Source organism: Xenopus tropicalis, chromosome 5 (genome assembly GCF_000004195.4).
Source record: "Xenopus tropicalis strain Nigerian chromosome 5, UCB_Xtro_10.0, whole genome shotgun sequence".
Taxonomy (NCBI): domain Eukaryota; kingdom Metazoa; phylum Chordata; class Amphibia; order Anura; family Pipidae; genus Xenopus; species Xenopus tropicalis.
The window spans coordinates 65,429,625-65,448,959 of NC_030681.2; the positions used below are offsets into that span (position 1 = coordinate 65,429,625).

The following is a 19,335-nucleotide window of genomic DNA, read 5'->3' on the forward strand; positions in this document are numbered from 1 at the left end:
GCAGAGTATGGCACACACGGCCAGCATAGGGCAGGCAGAGTATGGCACACACAGGCAGCATAGGAAAGGCAGAGTATGGCACACACAGGCAACATACGAAAAGGCAGAGTATGGCACATACGGGCAGCATAGGTAAGGCAGAGTATGGCACACACAGGCAGCATAGGGAAGGCATAGAGCAGGCAGAGTACTGCTTGCCCTACCCTGCCTGCCCTCCCCTGCCTATGTGTGCTATACTATGCTTGCCCTCCCCTGCTTATGTGTGCTATACTATGCTTGCCCTCCCCTGCCTATGTGTGCTATACTATGCTTGCCCTCCCCTGCCTATGTGTGCCATACTATGCTTGCCCTCCACTGCCTATGTTTGCCATACTATTCCTGCCCTCCCCTGCCTATGTGTGCCATACTATTCCTGCCCTCCCCTGCCTATGTGTGCTATACTATTCCTGCCCTCTGTGTACCATACTATGCCTGCCCTCCCCTGCCTATGTGTGCCATACTATTCCTGCCCTCCCCTGCCTATGTGTGCCATACTATTCCTGCCCTCCCCTGTCTATGTGTGCCATACTATGCCTGCCCTCCCCTGCCTATGTGTGCCATTCTATTCCTGCCCTCCCCTGCCTATGTGTACCATACTATGCCTGCCCTCCCCTGCCTATGTGTGCCATACTATTCCTGCCCTCCCCTGCCTATGTGTGCCACACTATGCCTGCCCTATGGCACACACAGGCAGCATACAGAGACACAATGCTGGATGTGTCTATTCCTGCCCTCCCCTGCCTATGTGTACCATACTATGCCTGCCCTCCCCTGCCTATGTGTGCCATACTATTCCTGCCCTCCCCTGCCTATGTGTGCCACACTATGCCTGCCCTATGGCACACACAGGCAGCATACAGAGACACAATGCTGGATGTGTCAGAGGGAATCTGAGGGTCTGAGGTGTGAACAGGTGAACAATGTTGGTGATTACAGCCTGAGCCTGAGGTGTGAACAATGCAGGGGGAAAACAATGAAGGCATTAAAAGGTGTGAACAACACAGTGGATTACATATTTAAACAATACAGGGGGATTACAGCCTGAATCTGAGGTGTGAGCAATGCAGGGGGCCAGTTAATCTCAGTACTGATACCATTTAAAGCTTACACAAAGGTAAGCAGTCACAGCAGCCAGACAGGTGGGGGGGGGGTTACACAGAGGGGGCACGCGTGCCGCCAGTTGGACAGCCCCTGCCTTACAGCAAGCAAAGCTAGAAAGTCTCCTGATATAGTCATGGATAATTGTGCATGTTTTTTTAACTTCCTTTGTAGTATAGATTCATGTAAGACAGAAAAGTTATAATCAGCTGAAAACTTGAGAAAGAGTAGCTGCTACCCTTAGCACGAAAGTTAACAGGACAGTAGAAAGGCAGCTTTGGCAGGAAAGAGGGGTTGCCCTGCTCTTTTGATAATCAGAGTGTATTACTAACATACCTATGCAAAATTTAAATTTTAGAAATCTGCTTAAAAAATGTCAAATTGTTACACAGACATAGTTTTGCACATATTTAATAAATGTTTCAACAAACAGCTGAAAATTTTTAGGCGATTTTAAGAAATGCCATCAGAAGTTTAGGAAAACTTTGGCGTTTGGTGTAAAAAGATGTCTTTACCTATTCTGAATTCATCAGAATGTATACTTTCCAAAAATATATGGTTTTCTGGTGGTCTTTGTACAGTTAGGGGGTCTTAATGACACATAGGGGCCGAGTGCTATTTATAGCATGCGTTAAAAATATTATCACTTCTTATTTTTTTAGAGTTAACAATCGATTCACTAAAAGGACACTTGTCATAATTAAGAAGCGATCTGGCGATGACCGATTTTCCAGTGATATATTACGCAGCGTGCAATATAATACGCAGCACTCGATATTAGCACACAATATTACGCACATAACCATTAGTTTCTGAAAACTACCTTTCTATACATTACCATTTCCCTGAAAACTGGAGGATGCATCACTCTAGGGCCATCACATACTTGAAAAAATACAACTGCAAACTCCATGTTGTGTTGCCAAAAGCTCATGAACTGCAATGTTCTTTAAGTACCGCCTACCCCAAGTAGGTGTTAATTTTCACACAGATTAACAGGATATTTTGCGCATTTAACGCTTTATATGTGTTTGTGAATCATGCATTAGTATTATTTCTATGTGACCTCAGTGCAATAAAAATAAAGCTTTGAGATAATGCGTTTTTTTTACGCATGTGAAATTACTTTGATGAATTGGTACTTATTTATCGAATGCTTCTTAATGCAAAAAAGTATGTGATAAGCGTTAACAACCTTTAATGAATCGGCCCCATAATACGCAATCAGGGGGTCTTGTTTGCAGAAGCTAAGATGGCATCTGAGAATATTCATATGCAATATTTGAGCCTGTGCATATCACATAAAGAAGTATTTACCTAGTTTGGATTTGTCTGAATGTGTACTTTCCAAAAAAACTTGTTTTTTTGGGGGGGGTCTCTGTGCAGTTAGTGGGTCTTATTACACGTAATACAAAGTCAGGAGGCTCTTTTTGCAGAAACTGATTTGGCAGGTGAGAAAAATCCTTACGTACATACCACATACTTTGGTATATCTATGCATATTGGGCATCAAAACCGCAAAGCTTTAGAAAAGCTTTTTTACGTAGTAGTTTGGGGTAGAAAAATATATTTAACCATTTTAGATTTGTCTGAATGTGTATATTACAAAAATATATGGTTTTAAGGGGTCACCTTACTTTTTGTGCACACATAAACCTGGCTGTGTGTTTATGAATTAAGAAAATGTAAGCCATGAAATTAGTATTAGATTTAAATTCACTTGTGATGGCATGTGGGGATATATGCATGATATATATACAGTACATGGTAGGAAAAGTTAGGGTTTACATGGTGACCACATGCAGCAATCTCCTCTGTGTTTACACTGTGACTCCTGTGATCATGATATACGTTTGGTGATGTGACATGGGTGACTATGAGGACTATGTGAGGCTTGCATAAATAGTTTGAGAACATGTGGTGTATTGTTTATACACAAGGTAATGGTTTACTTTTAGTTTGATGGGAAAAGACTCATCTTGTAGTCTGTCACCTGAAAATTCCTTGAAGATCTATGGGAAGGTTTTACTCTCACACTTCTTCCTGTTACATTAGTGAGCGAGTATGTGATACATCAAAATGTTGGCTCAATGTAAAAAATATGAAAGAACTATGTATGATATACACTCACCTAAAGGTTTATTAGGAACACCTGTTCAATTTCTTATTAATGCAAGTATCTAATCAACCAATCACATGGCAGTTGCTTCAATGCATTTAGGGGTGTGGCCCTGGTCAAGACAATCTCCTGAACTCCAAACTGAATGTCAGAATGGGAAAGAAAGGTGATTTAAGCAATTTTGAGCGTGGCATGGTTGTTGGTGCCAGACGGGCCGGTCTGAGTATTTCACAATCTGCTCAGTTACTGCATATGTTACTCAGTATGCGGCAGTCCTGTAGGCGAAAATGCCTTGTTGATGCTAGAGGTCAGAGAAGGGTATTAGTATGGTGTTCCTAATAATCCTTTAGGTGAGTGTATAATACAAAAGAGTCAGGTATATCCTGTTGATAATTTTCTCATAAACTTAGTGATGTAATCAGTTCTAATTAGTGCTTAGTGATGTAATTTCTAAACATAACTCAATGAAACGTGTGTATTAAAACAAATAAACCTGTATAAACATGAATTAAGGTGACTTGATCACTTGATCACTTCAGGGACCTATCTAATAAATACATGTTGCAGGGCAGCACTGGTTGCATTTAAATTGAATTGCAATGAGTTCAGCCCTACTAGTTACATTTTCAAGGTGTGACCCTGAATTTTCAAGTGATTTAGTCACCCTAACACAAGTATTTCAGAACTCACTTCTGTGTTTCGTGATCTGTATAAAAGCATACAGTCTTAAGAATAAGTAAACCTATACAGCCCCCAGAGTAACATACCTTTTTCTCTGCATCCCGATTTAAAGAGGTGCCTACTGCGTATGCCTGATTAATTTTAATTGGAGCAGAGGCAGTGGGCATACCCAGTAGGCATCATTTTGAGGTCTTCATATGGAGAGAGAAGTGCTCAGATAGCAATAGGGGTGGAGCATGAAGTAAGTTTTTACCTAAGAAAACTGGAAAAATGTATTCACTCGAGTATAAGCCTAGGGTGGGAAATGCAGCAGCTACTGCTAAGTTTCAATAATCAAAATAAATACCAATAAAAGTACATTAAATGAGGCATCAGTAAGGTATATATTTATCAATATTTATTTCAAAGAAAAACCATAAACTAGCTCTGTAAGTGGAGAAGAAGGTCAACAAAAACAATATGGTATCAACAATGATATCTTAAGAGTACAGGTATAGGACCTGTTATCCAGAATGCTTGGGACCAAGGGTATTCCGGATAAGGGATCTTTCCTTAATTGGGGTCTTCATACCTTAAGTCTACTAAGAAATCAATAAAACATTAATTAAACCCAATAGGAATATTTTACATCTGGTAAGGATTAATTATATCTAAATTGGGATCAAATACAAAACACAGTTTTATTTTTACAGAGAAATATGAAATCAATTTTCAAAATCTAATTTGTTTGATTAAAATGGGATCTATGGGAGACAGACTTTCCGTAATTTGGAGCTTTCTGAATATCGGGTTAATGGATAAGGGATCCCATACCTGTACTACCCCCTTAGCTCAATCAGCAACCAAGCTAAAACACAAAGAGTTAAAATCCTTCAAGACTATATATAGAATATAAAGTGCAATGTCTAGTGCAGAATGGGACAGGTGAGGATGGTAGATGAAGATGAATTTGGGAGCGGGCCAGGGCACTGGAGGGTCTGGTTGTGGGTGGCCTAATTTGCACACAAAGGGTGCTAGTCTGGAGGGACCCATGGCACCCGACTCAAGTATAAGCCGAAGGTGACTTTTTCAGCACATTTTGGGTGCTGAAAAACTAGGCTTATACTCGAGTATATACAGTAAGCCACTTCATGATGTACATTATCTGTTAGTATAAGTATTGATTTATTTTAAGACCAGTCTGGCCCTGATAATTTTGACAGTAAAACATGTCTCAGTGATAATTACATTACAATGAATGGTGTGTGCCAATGCCAATCCCATAAATTAACTGTCCAAGTCACTGTTCCACAGGAATTCTGATATCAGAATAGGTGAACAACTCTAACAAGGATAAATTATAAAGCACAGCATGTTTGCAGTCTTATCTAGTATTTTTCTCTCTAGATAATGTACTTGAACAAAGTGGTTTTATAATAATTATCAATATATTAAATCTTTGCTGTGTCAATATTCACATTAGAATATATTAATAGTTAACTTCATATGACTTTACATGACATATTAAAGCAGTGTTTTGTAAGCCTGTCTTCACATTTTTATTTTCATATAACATTTGATATAGCAGTATGATAAATACATCTTTATTAGAACTGGACAAAATACAACTCTTTAAACATCAAATACATTGTCTTGTGTCTGGAATTTCACAAGTTATGAACCGTAAATCAGATTCTTGCAAAAGACAGATCATGATTTTATTTGACAGGAGTTGTTTCATACAGCAGAAAATGTTGTGATTACTTTTGTCAAACATATTTGATTTATACATCTTACATTCTTACAGTTCTCATGGGAAAGAGTCTTAAAGATTATTAGTATTTTTTTCAAAAAGAAGATTGAATGAGGCTCATTTGGCAACACTGGGCAAAATTTAACCTCAAATTTTTGCTTTCATTAATTTATCTGCTGGTGCATGAAAAACGCTTTTCAATGATTGTTTGCTAAGGGTTACTGCAGGTGCATCCAGGTCTTAGATACATACCATATATACCAACATCAATACTAACTGTAGATTTTAGTATCTCAATAGCCTTGGATACTATGCTTGTTTAAGAACTCATCCAGGCCCCTCTTAAAGGCATTAACAGAATCTGCCAACACAACATCACTAGGAAGAGCATTCCACAACCTCACTGCCCTTATCACTAAAAACCACCTACACTGCTTCAAATAAAAGTTCTGTTCCTCTAGTCTAAAGGGGTAACCTGTGGTACGCATTTTTATGGGAAAAAAGAACATCTCTTATCTGTATATAATCCTCTCTAAGTACTTATACACAGTAATCATGTCCCCTTGCAAGCACCTTTTTTGCAGAGAAAACAACCCCAACCTTTACAGTCTAACCTCATAGTTTAAATCTTCCATTCCCCTTTACCAGTTTAGTTGCATAGTTCTTAAGGACTGGAGCCCTGAACTGCACTGCATACTCAAGGTGAAGCTTCACCAGAGACCTATAAAGAGGCAAAATTATGTTTTCATCCCTTGAGTCAATGCTCTTTTTTATACAAGACAGCACTTTATTTGCTTTAGTAGCAACAGCATGACACTGCCTGGAATTAGACAACTGGTTATCTACAAAAATCCCCAGATCCTTTTCAAGTAAGGATATCCCCAACACACTACCATTTAGTGTATAACTAGTGTTTATATTATTTCTACCAAAGTATATAACTTTGCAGTTGTCAACACTGAACCTCATTTTCCATTTTTCTGCCCAGTTTTCCAAATTTGTCTAACCGCTCTGCAAAGTGGCAGCTTCCTGCATGGAACTTATAGTTTTGCACAATTTAGTATCGTCAGCAAAAATAGAAACAGTACTCTCTATGCCCACCTCCAGGTCATTAATAAACAAGTTAAAAAGCGAAGAACCAAGGACTGACCCCTGCAGTGCTCCACTAACAACACTGGCCCAATTAGAAAATGTTCCATTTACCACCACTCTTTGTAATCTATCCTTCAGACAGTTTTTTGTCCAATTACAAATATTAGGGCTGATTCACTAAAGTGCGTTAAAACGTGCGCTATTTATAGCGTGCGTTAAAAATTGTATCGTCTAAATTTTCGAGACTTAGAGCACGATTCACTATAAGCACACATGTGCTAATTTACGCGCGCTATTGCATGCGTTATTTAACTCGCGAAGACTATTTTCGTTCGGTATTTGACGGCACATGCGCTAATCAATGCCCGTGTATAGTCTCCGCAAATAAATAGTCGCCGCATATAATTGTATAATTAGTAGCTGCTTATAAATAGTAGCCACTAGTGATGAGCAAATCTGTTCCGTTTATCTTTAGCGAAAAAGTTGCAAAACGGCAAAAATGTCGTGCGGCCAAAAAAATTGTTGCCCGCGACTATTATTTTTTGATGCCTGCCAAAATTTTTGGATGTGCGACAAATTTTTCCGCTGCAAATTTTTTCATGTGTTTTGCCATTGGCGGATTGTTTTGCGAAACGCATGAAAAAATTTGCCGCGGAAAAATTCGCCGCCCAACCAAAAATTCGCCGCGAATCCATGCCTGGTGAAACATTTCATCACTTGTAGCCGCAAATAAATAGTCGTGCAAATAAATGCACGCCATGTTAGCCATACATGCCAATACTTTCGTAAAATTACTGCATTAAAAATGACCATTTCCCTGCAAACTGGAGGCTGCGTCACTCTAGGGGCAACACATACTTGAATAAATAACACTGCTAAGTCCATATTTTATTGCCAAAAGCTCATTAACTGTACTTTTCTATAATTATTGCCTGCCTCAAGTAGGTGTTAATTTTCGCATAGCCTAATGCGATATTTAGCGCGTCTAAGTGTTTGTGAATCATGCATTAGTATTCTTTTCAGCGTGCTAATTAATGAATGCGTTAAAATTAACGCACGCGGTTGCGCGAAAATTAACGCATGCGATATGCGACTTAATTTTTTTTTTTTTAATGAATAAACCCTATTATGTTTTAGTCCAATATTCCTCAATTTTATCATTAACTTTTTGTGAGTTAGATCTAATGTTAATATTAGGCTGTTTTCTTTCCAACAGTGGAAGCTCCTTAGCTTGTAAACTGTATGCTGCCCTCACTCCTCCCCCATGACCCATACCTCCTAACATTTGAAAAATGAAAAGATGGACAAAAAGTTTTGGCGCGCGCAACTCTGCAATTTTCACCATGCCCACTTTTGTGGCCACGCCCCAATCACCACACCCCATTAAAATAAAATACTTCTTTTATATAGTTAAAATGGCGGGATCAGACGCAAATATGCTATACCCTCATACTGTACTACCTAAGGAAGTTATAGCTATAGCTATAGTGAGTTATAACTATGTACCAGTTTAGCCCCCCCATACATAGTACCCCCATACACAGTGCCCCCAATGGCCCAATAGACAGTACCCCACATAGACAGTACCCCCCATACACAGTGCCCCCATAGACAGTACCCCCCATACACAGTGCCCCCATAGAAAGTGCCCCAAAGACAGTACTCCCCATAGAAAGTGCCCCCATAGACAGTACCCCCCATACACAGTGCCCCCAATTGACCCTATAGACAGTAGCCCCCATACACTGTGCCCCCATGGAAAGTACCCCCATGCACAATGCCCCCATAGACAGTACCTCCATGCACAATGCCTCCATAGACAGTACCCCCCATAAACAGTGCCCCCATACAGAGTAGCCCCCATAGGAGCTCTGGCTTCTTCTGCTGCTCTGCTCTTTATGCCGCTCCTTGCGCGGCGGCGACAGGCCCTTTTATAAGGTTGCCCCCGTGCGTATTGACGTCACACATACGCACGGGGCGCAAGCTTATAAAAGGGCCTGTCTCCACCGCGCAAGGAGTGGCATAAGAAGCAGAAAAAGCCGGAGCGCCCAGCTCCAGATAGTGCATCCCGTTGTGCTGGATAGTTCAATGAATGTTCCACATTCCTGTAATCTATTATGGAAATGCTGGACATTCGTTGAACTATCCGGGACAGAGGGCTGCACTATAAAAACTGGGACTGTCCCGCAGAAAGCGGGACAGTTGGGGGGTATGATGACCCCTTACTAATGCCACAATCCCATCTACACTAGCTTTCCCATAAAACTCTGTCTCCCCCCCTTGCCTAGTTTAAAAACTCCTCCAGCCTCTTAGCCATTCTCTCCCCTAGCACAGCGGACCCCCTTCCATTGAGGTGCAATCTGTCACGGCTATATAGATTGTACCCCAAAGAAAAGTCAGCCCAGTGCTCTAGGAACCCAAACCCTTCCTTCCTACACCAAGACTTTAGCCACACATTTAGCTCCCTAAGCTCCTGCTGTCTCCCTAAACTTGCACATGGCACAGGCAAAACGTCAGAAAAAATGACATTTGCATACTGTGTCCCATTTAATAACACTTCCTAAAATTTTATGTATTAGTCTCCCATGAGAAATCTGCACCACCCAGGGCAGCAGATCTCCTGAAAATAACCTAGCACTGCTGTCAGTGTAAATTACTGGCCCAAAACATTTGTATCTCCACTAGAAACCACCAGAAAATGTCTTATCCTGCATTTTCCAGTGGTTACATATTTTTTATGTTTTACTGCCAGCGGTTCCCTCTGATGCTCTGATGTTCCCTCAATGCTAAGGTGTTTTTTAAAGGTTTGTTGCCCACGGTTATCACAGATATCTCTCAGACGGGTATCCCACGAGTATAGCTATCTCATTAGGTTTTCTTAAGCATTTGTTCAATCATTAAACCTACTCCTTTTAGTCCTTATATATATTGGTCTCCCATTTATCAATTTAGCATTTTACTTTCTAATCTGCTTCACACTGAGTCAAAAGCAGAAGATTTCTGTGATATCGATATAACATATCTTTCTGTAACTACAACCTTATTCTGTGAGACAGCTGGAAAAATGGAAAGTACTGATTTCATTTTGGTTTGGTCATGGATGAGGGGATAGACAGACATTTAACAGACAGATATATACATAAATAGATAGATAGATGTGCCAGCATCTGTTAATCCATCTTTAACATTATTTCTATAAGCGTGTGTATATAAAGATGCCAGTGATTATATAAACACCAGTTCTTATATAGTTTATACAAGTAGGGAATCACTCAAATCATGTCAGTTTGTCCAAAACAGTCAGCAAATATAAGCAACCTCTAAACTGAGAGCCGAACTGTGCTATATTGTTTGCTTCCTTCACCTCTTGTGCATTGTCACACTCTTTTCCCAGAGCTGTAGAGATTTATTTTCTTTCCATTTAAAGAAACATTTCAGAAGATCATTGGTGACATCAGAGTAATTAAAAAAAAATGGTCATAATGGCTGGCTTGGTTTGCCATGATCAGAATCATTACACTAACAAGATGTATGCCTCAGGTTGCCAGAGCCTAATAAGTTATTTTCACTTACAGTCAATTTTGATAAAAGGGCTGGTCCATGTACAGTGGCTATAAAAAGTCTACACACCCCTGGTAAAATGGTACAAAAATGAGACAAAGATAAATCATTTCAGAACTTTTTCCACCTTTAATGTGACCTATAAACTGTACCACTCAATTGAAAATTCAACTGAAATCTTTTCGGTGGGAGGGAAGAGAACCAAAAAAACTAAACTTAAATAAGTTTAAACCCTACCATTGAAAAGTACTAAAAATTTACCTGTATTAGCTTCAGTAATAGGAAGTATGATCTGTGGGTATAGCTGGGGTGTAACAGGGCATGGCCCAGCCAAAGTAAAAAAAAAAATAAAATAAAATAAAAAGAATCTTTAGAGTAGACGTATCAGTAAACCACTGAAATCAGCCATCAATATTTTAACCTCTGCAACTGGTTTGTATGTCTGCATTGCATCAATTAGAATGATCTTCCAATGTCAGTCTCAATTTAAATGCCACAAATAAATCACAGACTCCCTGTCACTGTATTCTCAGGGGAATTTGTCGGTGGAAAAACATTGGGAAGCGTAGACAGCACCTTATAATAAACAATAAATGGAGACCACACAATTAAATGGAGACCACACAAACTTATATGGTGGGGATAAAAGGCCGCAGCAGCTTTATTGATTTAAATGTATAACAACAATGAATATAACTATTCAATTGTCACTGTATTAAACCATCCATTGAAACAGCCAACCCCTGATAACCAATAAACACAGCAGGCCGCCTTGTAAACATGCAAAATTCCCTCCACGTCAAGGCCAATTAAACCATTACATTGGCCTTGGCCCTACTCCACAAAAACAATGACTTTTCAAGTGCATCCTGAATACCCATGTTAAATATGTCCAAACCAATTTCAGACAAATGTATCCTGTCCTCTGCATACAGGCCTTCCCCACCATTCTCCAACTCTTGGTGCCTATAAACCAAAAAATGAAGTGTCTTCGCAAACTTTGCCAAGGCAAAATTTACCTTTCTTCTGCACTTTTCAAGTGGCTGTAGGTATCCTGCAACCATAGCAATCTTGGTATAATCTCAGACCATAGCAATCTTGGTATAATCTCAGAGTCATAATCTCAGACTGTACTGTAACTTTAATGTTAACCCACTGTTGTCTGTCACTTTCCCATGACCCTGCCGGCTTATAGCCCACAGGTTCCATGGGAAGCGTAGACAGCACCTTATAATAAAAAATGAAGTGTCTTCGCAAACTTTGCCAAGGCAAAATTTACCTTTCTTCTGCACTTTTCAAGTGGCTGTAGGTATCCTGCAACCATAGCAATCTTGGTATAATCTCAGACCAAACTAAGACAGTATGAGGAAACATAAAATGAATTTGTGCTAAATCCCTTCTCATAACCCTTATTAGGTCAATAGTTTGGCACTTACCTATGTCGTTACCGCCCAAGTGGATAACAATAACTGCTGGGAAACCCCACCTAGCTTTCATCTGTAAAGTTATAGGAACCAAATCAACCCACTTCAAACCCTGAATACCCTGTGTAATAAAATGGCTGGGTTAGTTGTAGATGGACGATATGTTTCTACCAGGGTTTTGCATAGTTGGTACCCTGGAACATGGAATAATTCATCACAATCCCAGCCCTTTAATACAGACTTTAGCAGCAAGGTGATTGCTGCAGCTGAGAGCCTTTTAAAAAGACTCCAGTGTGTGGAGGGGGAGTTTCTTCCCCACTACACAGGTAGCAGGAGCTGCACTGCATGGGAAAGGTACTGATGATTTCTGATTTTGTTTTCTTTTGGTAAGTTGGAGTTGGAAAAGCCACCCAACTGTAGTTAGGCTGCCAACTGTGTTTAGCCAGCGCCCTGGTGCAAGGGTTTATTTTCTTGTTTCTTATTTTGTGTTTGTTACTGAAGTTTTGTAACAAAATAAACTGTTGGCACTTGCCTGTAAGAGAGCAACCTCTATGACTGCTATGTTTACCCTAAAAGACTATGGGAAGTGGCCATAGGACACTGAACCAGATCCCCCTGTAGGTTTGAGTGTCACACCATCCAAATGATTTTAACATTATTCAAACCCAAATTAACGAAGTAGTTACGAGACTGTGCTCTGTTATTCGCCCAGTGAACAAAAGAATGACCGATCAACCAAATGAGTGGTGGAGACTGAAAAAGAATAGAAAATTATAGATCAACTAATGCTGGTCTGACATAATGCTGAAAACACTTAGAAGTCCACCTACCCAGCTTCTGAATAGAAACATCGCTAAATCTGAGACAAAACTCAGCAGGAGATAAACCTATAAAACTAATGCAATCATGAAAGACTTTGGCAAACTGATACTTGGTAAGATAAGTGTTATCAGCATGGATAAAAAATGGACCTTGACTAGATGACCTAACTGCTAAAAAGGCTTCGAAAGCTTGTAATGGGCATATAATATCCACCTTGCTCTTACCTAACCAAATAATCGTGCCTTTACCTGACTGGTCGGTTTTTGACTTTCTAATCAAGAGCCCAATTTTTTCTGAACAACCTTAACATCATCTAAATAAAGACCACCTGACACCTTTTTGCTGCTAGAAACAACCTTGCTGACTCTCAGTGCTGCAAAAAAGATGAAAACAAACACTGCCCTAAAAAGAACTTGCTCATATACTGAATAACATACTTGTGGCAATGCAGCGACTAACCGACTTAGTATCAAAAGAGTAATTAGTTCAACCATTGCTGAACTTTGGCAGCACTAGGTCCCATAAATAACCAGTACAGGCAGTCCCCTGACGGTTCAGGTTGCTGTTCAGTTCCCAAATCCTGTGAAACTGAAACTGAGACTTTAACCCATATGTTCCACTTTAGAGCTCTAAAAACAACTTGCCTCAGTAAGCGCAAAACTGGAGGAGAGTCAGAGTAAAGGTTATTAATGACCCTGACCACTCCCAAATTATCACAATTCCACAATATTCTTTGATTGGCTAATTGTTCACCCCAAATCTCAAAGATAACCAGTAATGGAAAAAACTCTAGAAGAACTAAGTTTTTTGTAAGACCTTGCTCAACCCAACTAGCGGGCCAACCATCCACACACCACTGATTATTCAAAACTGCACCAAAACCAGCAGAGGCTGCTGCATCTGTATACAATTGCAGCGCTGTGCTATCCCGAAAATCACCTTGCCAGTAGGTACGACCATTAAAATCTAAAAGAAATTGGTCCCATATCCTTAAATAATTTTTAAACTCAACTGGCACCCTTATGTGCCAGCGAGGGTTAGAAACACCAGCAATGATAGAAACCAAACGCCTCATGATAACTCTACCAATTGGAATGACCCTGGTAGTGAAATTAAGATGACCAATAAGAGATTGCACATGTTTCAGTTTCACCTTTTTTGCCACAATAGTTGTTGAAATCAAGCTTCTCAATTTACTAAGCTTATCAGCTGGCAACCTAAACTCTCTACGCACAGAATCAATTTCTATTCCAAGAAACTGTAACACTGTCGTTGGACTGACAGTTTTATTAGCAGACAAGGGAACACCGAATTTACGCATCATCCAAATAAAATTGTACAAAAGTAAATGACAACAATCGGAATTAGCTGGGCCAACAAACAAAAAATCATCTAAATAATGCACCATTGAAGTGCAACCCGTATCAAATTCCACAGCCCATTGTAAAAATTTAGCAAATGCTTCAAAGTAAAAGCAAGAAAGCGAACATCCCATCGGGAGACAGTGGTCAAAATAAAAAAGGCCATTAAAATGAAACCCCAACAATTTATAACATTAAGGATGAATGGGCAATAGCCTGAAGGCAGCCTCAATATCGCTCTTGGCCATTAAAGCTCCCTGACCACAGGGTTGAACAATAGCAATGGCGCTGTCAAATGATGCATAGGTAACTGTAGACAGCTCACGGCCAATGCCGTCATTGACTGAACCTCCCGATCGGAAAGACAAATGATGAGTTAACCTAAAGGATCCAACTTCCTTTTTCGAAACCAATCCCAAAGGTGACACCCTGAAATCTGAAAAGGGGGGTTCAGTGAACTACCCTACCCAAAGCAACTTCCTTTTGGATTTTTTCCGCAACCAACTGTGGGTTAACCCTAATAGATTTCAAATTATCCGGAAAAGGGAGAACCCCCAACAGATCAACCGAAGGGATCCAAAAACCAAACTCAAATCCCTTCTCTAATAAAACTGCCATCTGCCGCTTTGGGTACATTCTTAGGTAGGGAAGCATTACGGCTAACCTCACCGGTGTTATCTGATTTATTACTGAGGTCCTTGGGGGATGATTTAGCTTGGCCTGACACAACGAAAAGCAGGATGCCCACCCCCACAATGTGCACATTCATGCTTAAACCGACAGTTGGCTTGCCAACGACAAAAGGCCCAGCAAGTATTGTATTTCACAAGCGCCTTGGCTCCTGTAAGCCTTATAAGCTTCCAAAATAATTTCAATATTCTTGAATAATCCTGGGCCTAACTGGGGCTGATTACTACTTAAAATATTGGAATAGATGCAAAAAGCCTGCAGCCAATTGGAAAAAGTCCTAACTACAGGCCTCCTCCTATCAACTTCACTATCTGCTTTCTTTTCTGCCTTGGCCAAAAATGGCAGCAAAGAAAGCAAATCAATATACTCACCCCTAACAATCTTGTCCTTAACAGCCTGGGAGAGATGTAAGCCTAAAGGGGTAGAATCACATAAAATAGAGTCCCTTAAAGCATATTTAGAAACCCCTGCGCCTAATTGCTTTGACGCTGCGCCAGAGGAAATAACATTTAATAATGCATTAACAATATCAGAATTATCATAATTACCTATAACTCTGATCTGCTTGGGCTGTGATCCTGGTCCAGCAGGCTGTGGCTGACCCTTCTCAGGCAGATTCATCTGTGGGTGAGGTGGTGCAGGAGCCTGCCTCCCAGTAGAGGTGGTAGTGGGTGCAGGCATGGGGGCAGCTACAGACCTGATGGTGCCTGTTCTGCTGGTGGAAGCTGTGGTAGGGGGCGGAGCTCAAAGCCTGGATCCCCATAGTGCTACTTGCAGCAGCAGCAGCTGATGGGGTCCCATGCACAGGGGGGGACATAGATGGCCAGATTCCTGCAGCCTTCTCCGAATCCGGCAGCACTTTCTTTGCAGACGCCAGATTCAGCGGCTTCCTCCTTGCAGTCTTCCAAGGCTGCGCTGCCGAGCGACGCGTTGCCATGGCAACCCGACGCGCAGGCTTCCCTCTGCTAGCTCCGGTCGCGCTGCTCCTGCTTGATGACATCATCGAGCGGGGGGGTAAGTCGCTTCTTCTGACGGCAGGCTTGAAGATCTCTCTGCTGACGCTGCCGCTGCTGCTGACACTGGGACCGCAGGGACTGGATATCCTTGGCGCCGGCTTCAGTCTGGATCCAGCGAATGATCTCTAGCAGCTTGCCGCTCTCCATCGTCGCTTGGGCCAGGATACCTCTCCAGCTCTTCACAAGGCTGTCCTACGCCGAATGACAGGTATCCCACAGGAATTCTCTTTTTATACCCCTTCTTTTCCCGGGCTTTTCCCGTTGCTACCACCTGACCCTACTTAACAACCAATAAAAATACTGTAAATAGCGTGGCCATACACTAAGCTCACCCTCCCCCACACTATACTGGACTGTAACTTTAATGTTAACCCATTATCTAAACGGAGTTTAGATAATGGAAAGGCTTAAGGGCTCTGGCACACGGGGGAGATTAGTCGCCCGCGATTAACTCCCTGTTCGCGGGCGACTAATCTCCCCGAGTTGCCTACCCCTGCCATCCCACCGGCGAACATGTAAGTCGCCGGCGGGATGACAGATGCGGCGGCGCGATTTCGCGCAAATCGCCCCGCCGCGTCTGCCATCCCGCCGGCGACTTACATGTTCGCCGGTGGGATGGCAGGGGTAGGCAACTCGGGGAGATTAGTCGCCCGCGAACAGGGAGTTTTATCGCAGGCGACTAATCTCCCCCGTGTGCCAGAGCCCTAAAATAAAGACATACGGAGCTACTTAGTAGCAGTTACTTGTCACGACTACTAAAAGCTACTGCTAAAACACATGTGGAGACAATTATCAATAAGTGATCAGCATTGTCCGGTTTTGTAGCCACAACAAGTAGCTGCTACTAGTAGCACCGTCTGTCTTCACCCTTAATCACTAGAGCTTGCCATATTGTTTTGCACCCCTCACTGTTTGTCTAATCTCAGACCCTAGCCTCTTCACTGTAAAAAATGCACTGGCATAGAGTACTAGTGTATGAAATGCACTGCCTTCTTTTGGTTTTTGTGATCCTCAGTCCCCCTCTGGATTGTGCACATGCCCAATAGAGCAGAAACCATGACTTTCGTTTATATATCCTTATTTAGTTTTGCTGCATATGTCCAGGCTGGTGGCATGGATTACAGAGACTGGAAGCAAGACTGAGGCACTCCCTACAATAGTACCTATTCTGACTCCAATTGCTGTGATAATGGCTGAGTTTCCCCTGAGACCCCTCTCCCTGGGCCTGTATGGAGCTGGGCACAGTCACCGTGGGCAATCTTTGCCAGATAGCAGAACTCACCAGACACTTGGAATGCACAAAAGGTTGTTTATTTGTTGTGGGTTAACAAACGTTGGGGGTGGATGGACAAATGCTGGAGGTCAAAAGAAATATTGCTTTCCCAACCCCTGGAGTAGCTCCTCTCACATACAAGGCAGGAACATGAATGGCATGATGGGAGGAACTGACGTCACACATAAGGAAGGGGATTGGAGGGTATACAGGCTTAGAAGTAAACAAGTTGTAATGCGACCTTGGTCACTAGGTGGCAGCGTAACAATGAAAATACGTATAAACCATTAACTTTAAAACATAATATACAGTATTAACTGCTGGGGCAGCACAGTACCCTAAACTGCTGTTGTTTTCAGCACAAAGGAGCACTGGCCAGGGGTCTGAGGTTATTATTGAAGCATCCCGTCCCCGAGTGATTAAGCCTTTCCTTGTTCAATAATTTCAGTAACCCTGTATTTCCTCCCTTGCTAATAAAGCATTCAACCCTGTATTTGAATTATCTAATGTATGTGCCAGTGGCACATAGCTGACCCATAAGCTGCAGCATTTGTGTCTCATCTGCCTTTTCGGGGCTCACCTGTACCCAGTTTTTGCATGTTTATTTTTACTGGATCAATAACTCAAAAAAAGTGTTAAAAGAATAAAATTTTTAGACAATTGCCGATAAAATGAAATGAAGTATTTTAAAAAGACACAGCATACCTAGTAGCTAAGTTCCAAGGTTATGTAGGAATCTATAGGGTTAAGAATCCCTATAGCTTTAAACCCTACACCTCCTTGTTTCACTGTTACTGGATGGAAGCCCATGTATCTATTTTGATGTAAACATGGCCTGCATTATTGGCTCATAGGTAAACCACTCCCTTGCACAGTCATATAATGTCTAGCAGGAGGTGGGAACTTTCTCTTTGGCCTGCATCTGTTGAACAAGGTTGATGTTCCACTGAGCCTGCGATCAACAAGGCCCCAGTAAAGCCTCATCTACCCTAGAGAAGCCATTTATGGCTAGTGAAGTTGGGGAGTAGGGACACCGTAAATAAGGATTAGTAAATGCAGGATATATTTTGTTATAGCACTTTCTAGGAAAGTCAGCTTTAGTTAGAAAGAGCAGCTTTCTGACTCCAACCAGGAGAAATAGCTGGGTATTCTTCTTTACAGTGAAGGGACCACAGTACTGACTGATGAACAACACCCTTTATAATAATCCTTCCCCATAGCGAAAGCCCATCCTTTGAAAGAGAGTCCAATGTACCCCATTCTCCCTTAGATCCCCAACCTTTTTTACCCGTGAGACACATTTAAATGTAAAAAGAGTTGATGGGATGGCAAATACGTGAAGTTATTTGCTATTGGGTAGCCCGTATGTGGACTGGCAGCCATAGAAGGCTCTGTTTGGCAATACACTTGGGGGCGTATTTATTATGCGGTGTAAAACTAATTCGCCAAAAAAACGGAGTAAAAAGCTGTGTAAAATAAATGGAAAAGATCGGCGTCTGAACGCCGGATATTACGCCGCTATTTTCCATAAGTTCTGGTGGAAGAAAAAACTCATAAAAAATTACGCCAATTTTACGCCGGTTTTACACCGGTTTTACACCGTTTTTACACGGCGAAGCCTGGCGATGTTTGGCGAATTTTCTCGCCGTTTTTTATACAGCATAATAAATATGCCCCTTGGTTTTTATACAACCAAACGTGACACTAAGCTCAGAAAAATAAGCACCTCATTTTAATCCACTGGGAGCAATATCCAAGAGGTTGGTGAGCAACATGTTGCTCACGAGCCACTGGTTGGGGAGCACTGCTCTAACCTATCGCTAGCTGAACTTGCCTGTATTACAGCCGAAAATGGGTTGCAGTTATATAGGGTACAGCAGAGTTTCATGTTGATGCAGAGTTTTAATGTACATTCTAGTCAATGTAGTCATGCAAAACTTTTTATATTATGCCACTGTACCTTATCAGCCCAGTGTGTTTTTATATATTTGTTGGCATCATGAAACTGTGTTCAGTTAATCTCAAGCTCTTGGCAAAGCATCACTATAAGTGCCCTTATAAGTGACTTATTTGTAGTAATATTTCTAACTAGATACTGGACTTTGAAAGGCATGACAGAGAACTTCCTCATCTTAACATAGTTGTCATAGCGATAAGGCAGCACTGTGCTAATCCATCACTTGAAGTATAAATCCAAAGAGACAAAAGCTGTGTAATTAATCCATCCTGCTGGCCAGGTACAGTTCAAATGCTATAGTATTTCCTTATCTGTAATTTCATCTGCTCTAGCTTAGAGTCTCCATTGTAATAGGAGGAATATTAAGCGAGTTAAGTGAGTTCTACCATTTTGCAGCTAAACAAAATACTAATAAATCCCTCTAGAGTTAATTTTCTCACTCAGTAGCTAATATTATGTTTTTTTGACAC

At 41.3% G+C, this 19,335-nt stretch overlaps 1 protein-coding gene across 2 annotated transcripts in view; it reads left to right on the plus strand.

Moving 5' to 3' along the window:
• pkib (protein kinase (cAMP-dependent, catalytic) inhibitor beta) overlaps positions 1-19,335 on the plus strand; it is an 88,385-nt gene that overhangs the window by 22,621 nt on the left and 46,429 nt on the right. Inside the window, exon 1 of one of the 2 annotated variants that reach the window (XM_012963689.3) lies at positions 19,059-19,145. The exons of the other annotated variant lie outside the window; for it this stretch is intronic. The gene's annotated coding sequence lies outside the window, so the exon portion shown is untranslated. Of the gene's footprint in view, positions 1-19,058; positions 19,146-19,335 lie in introns of those variants that run through there. 2 annotated transcript variants of the gene reach the window in all.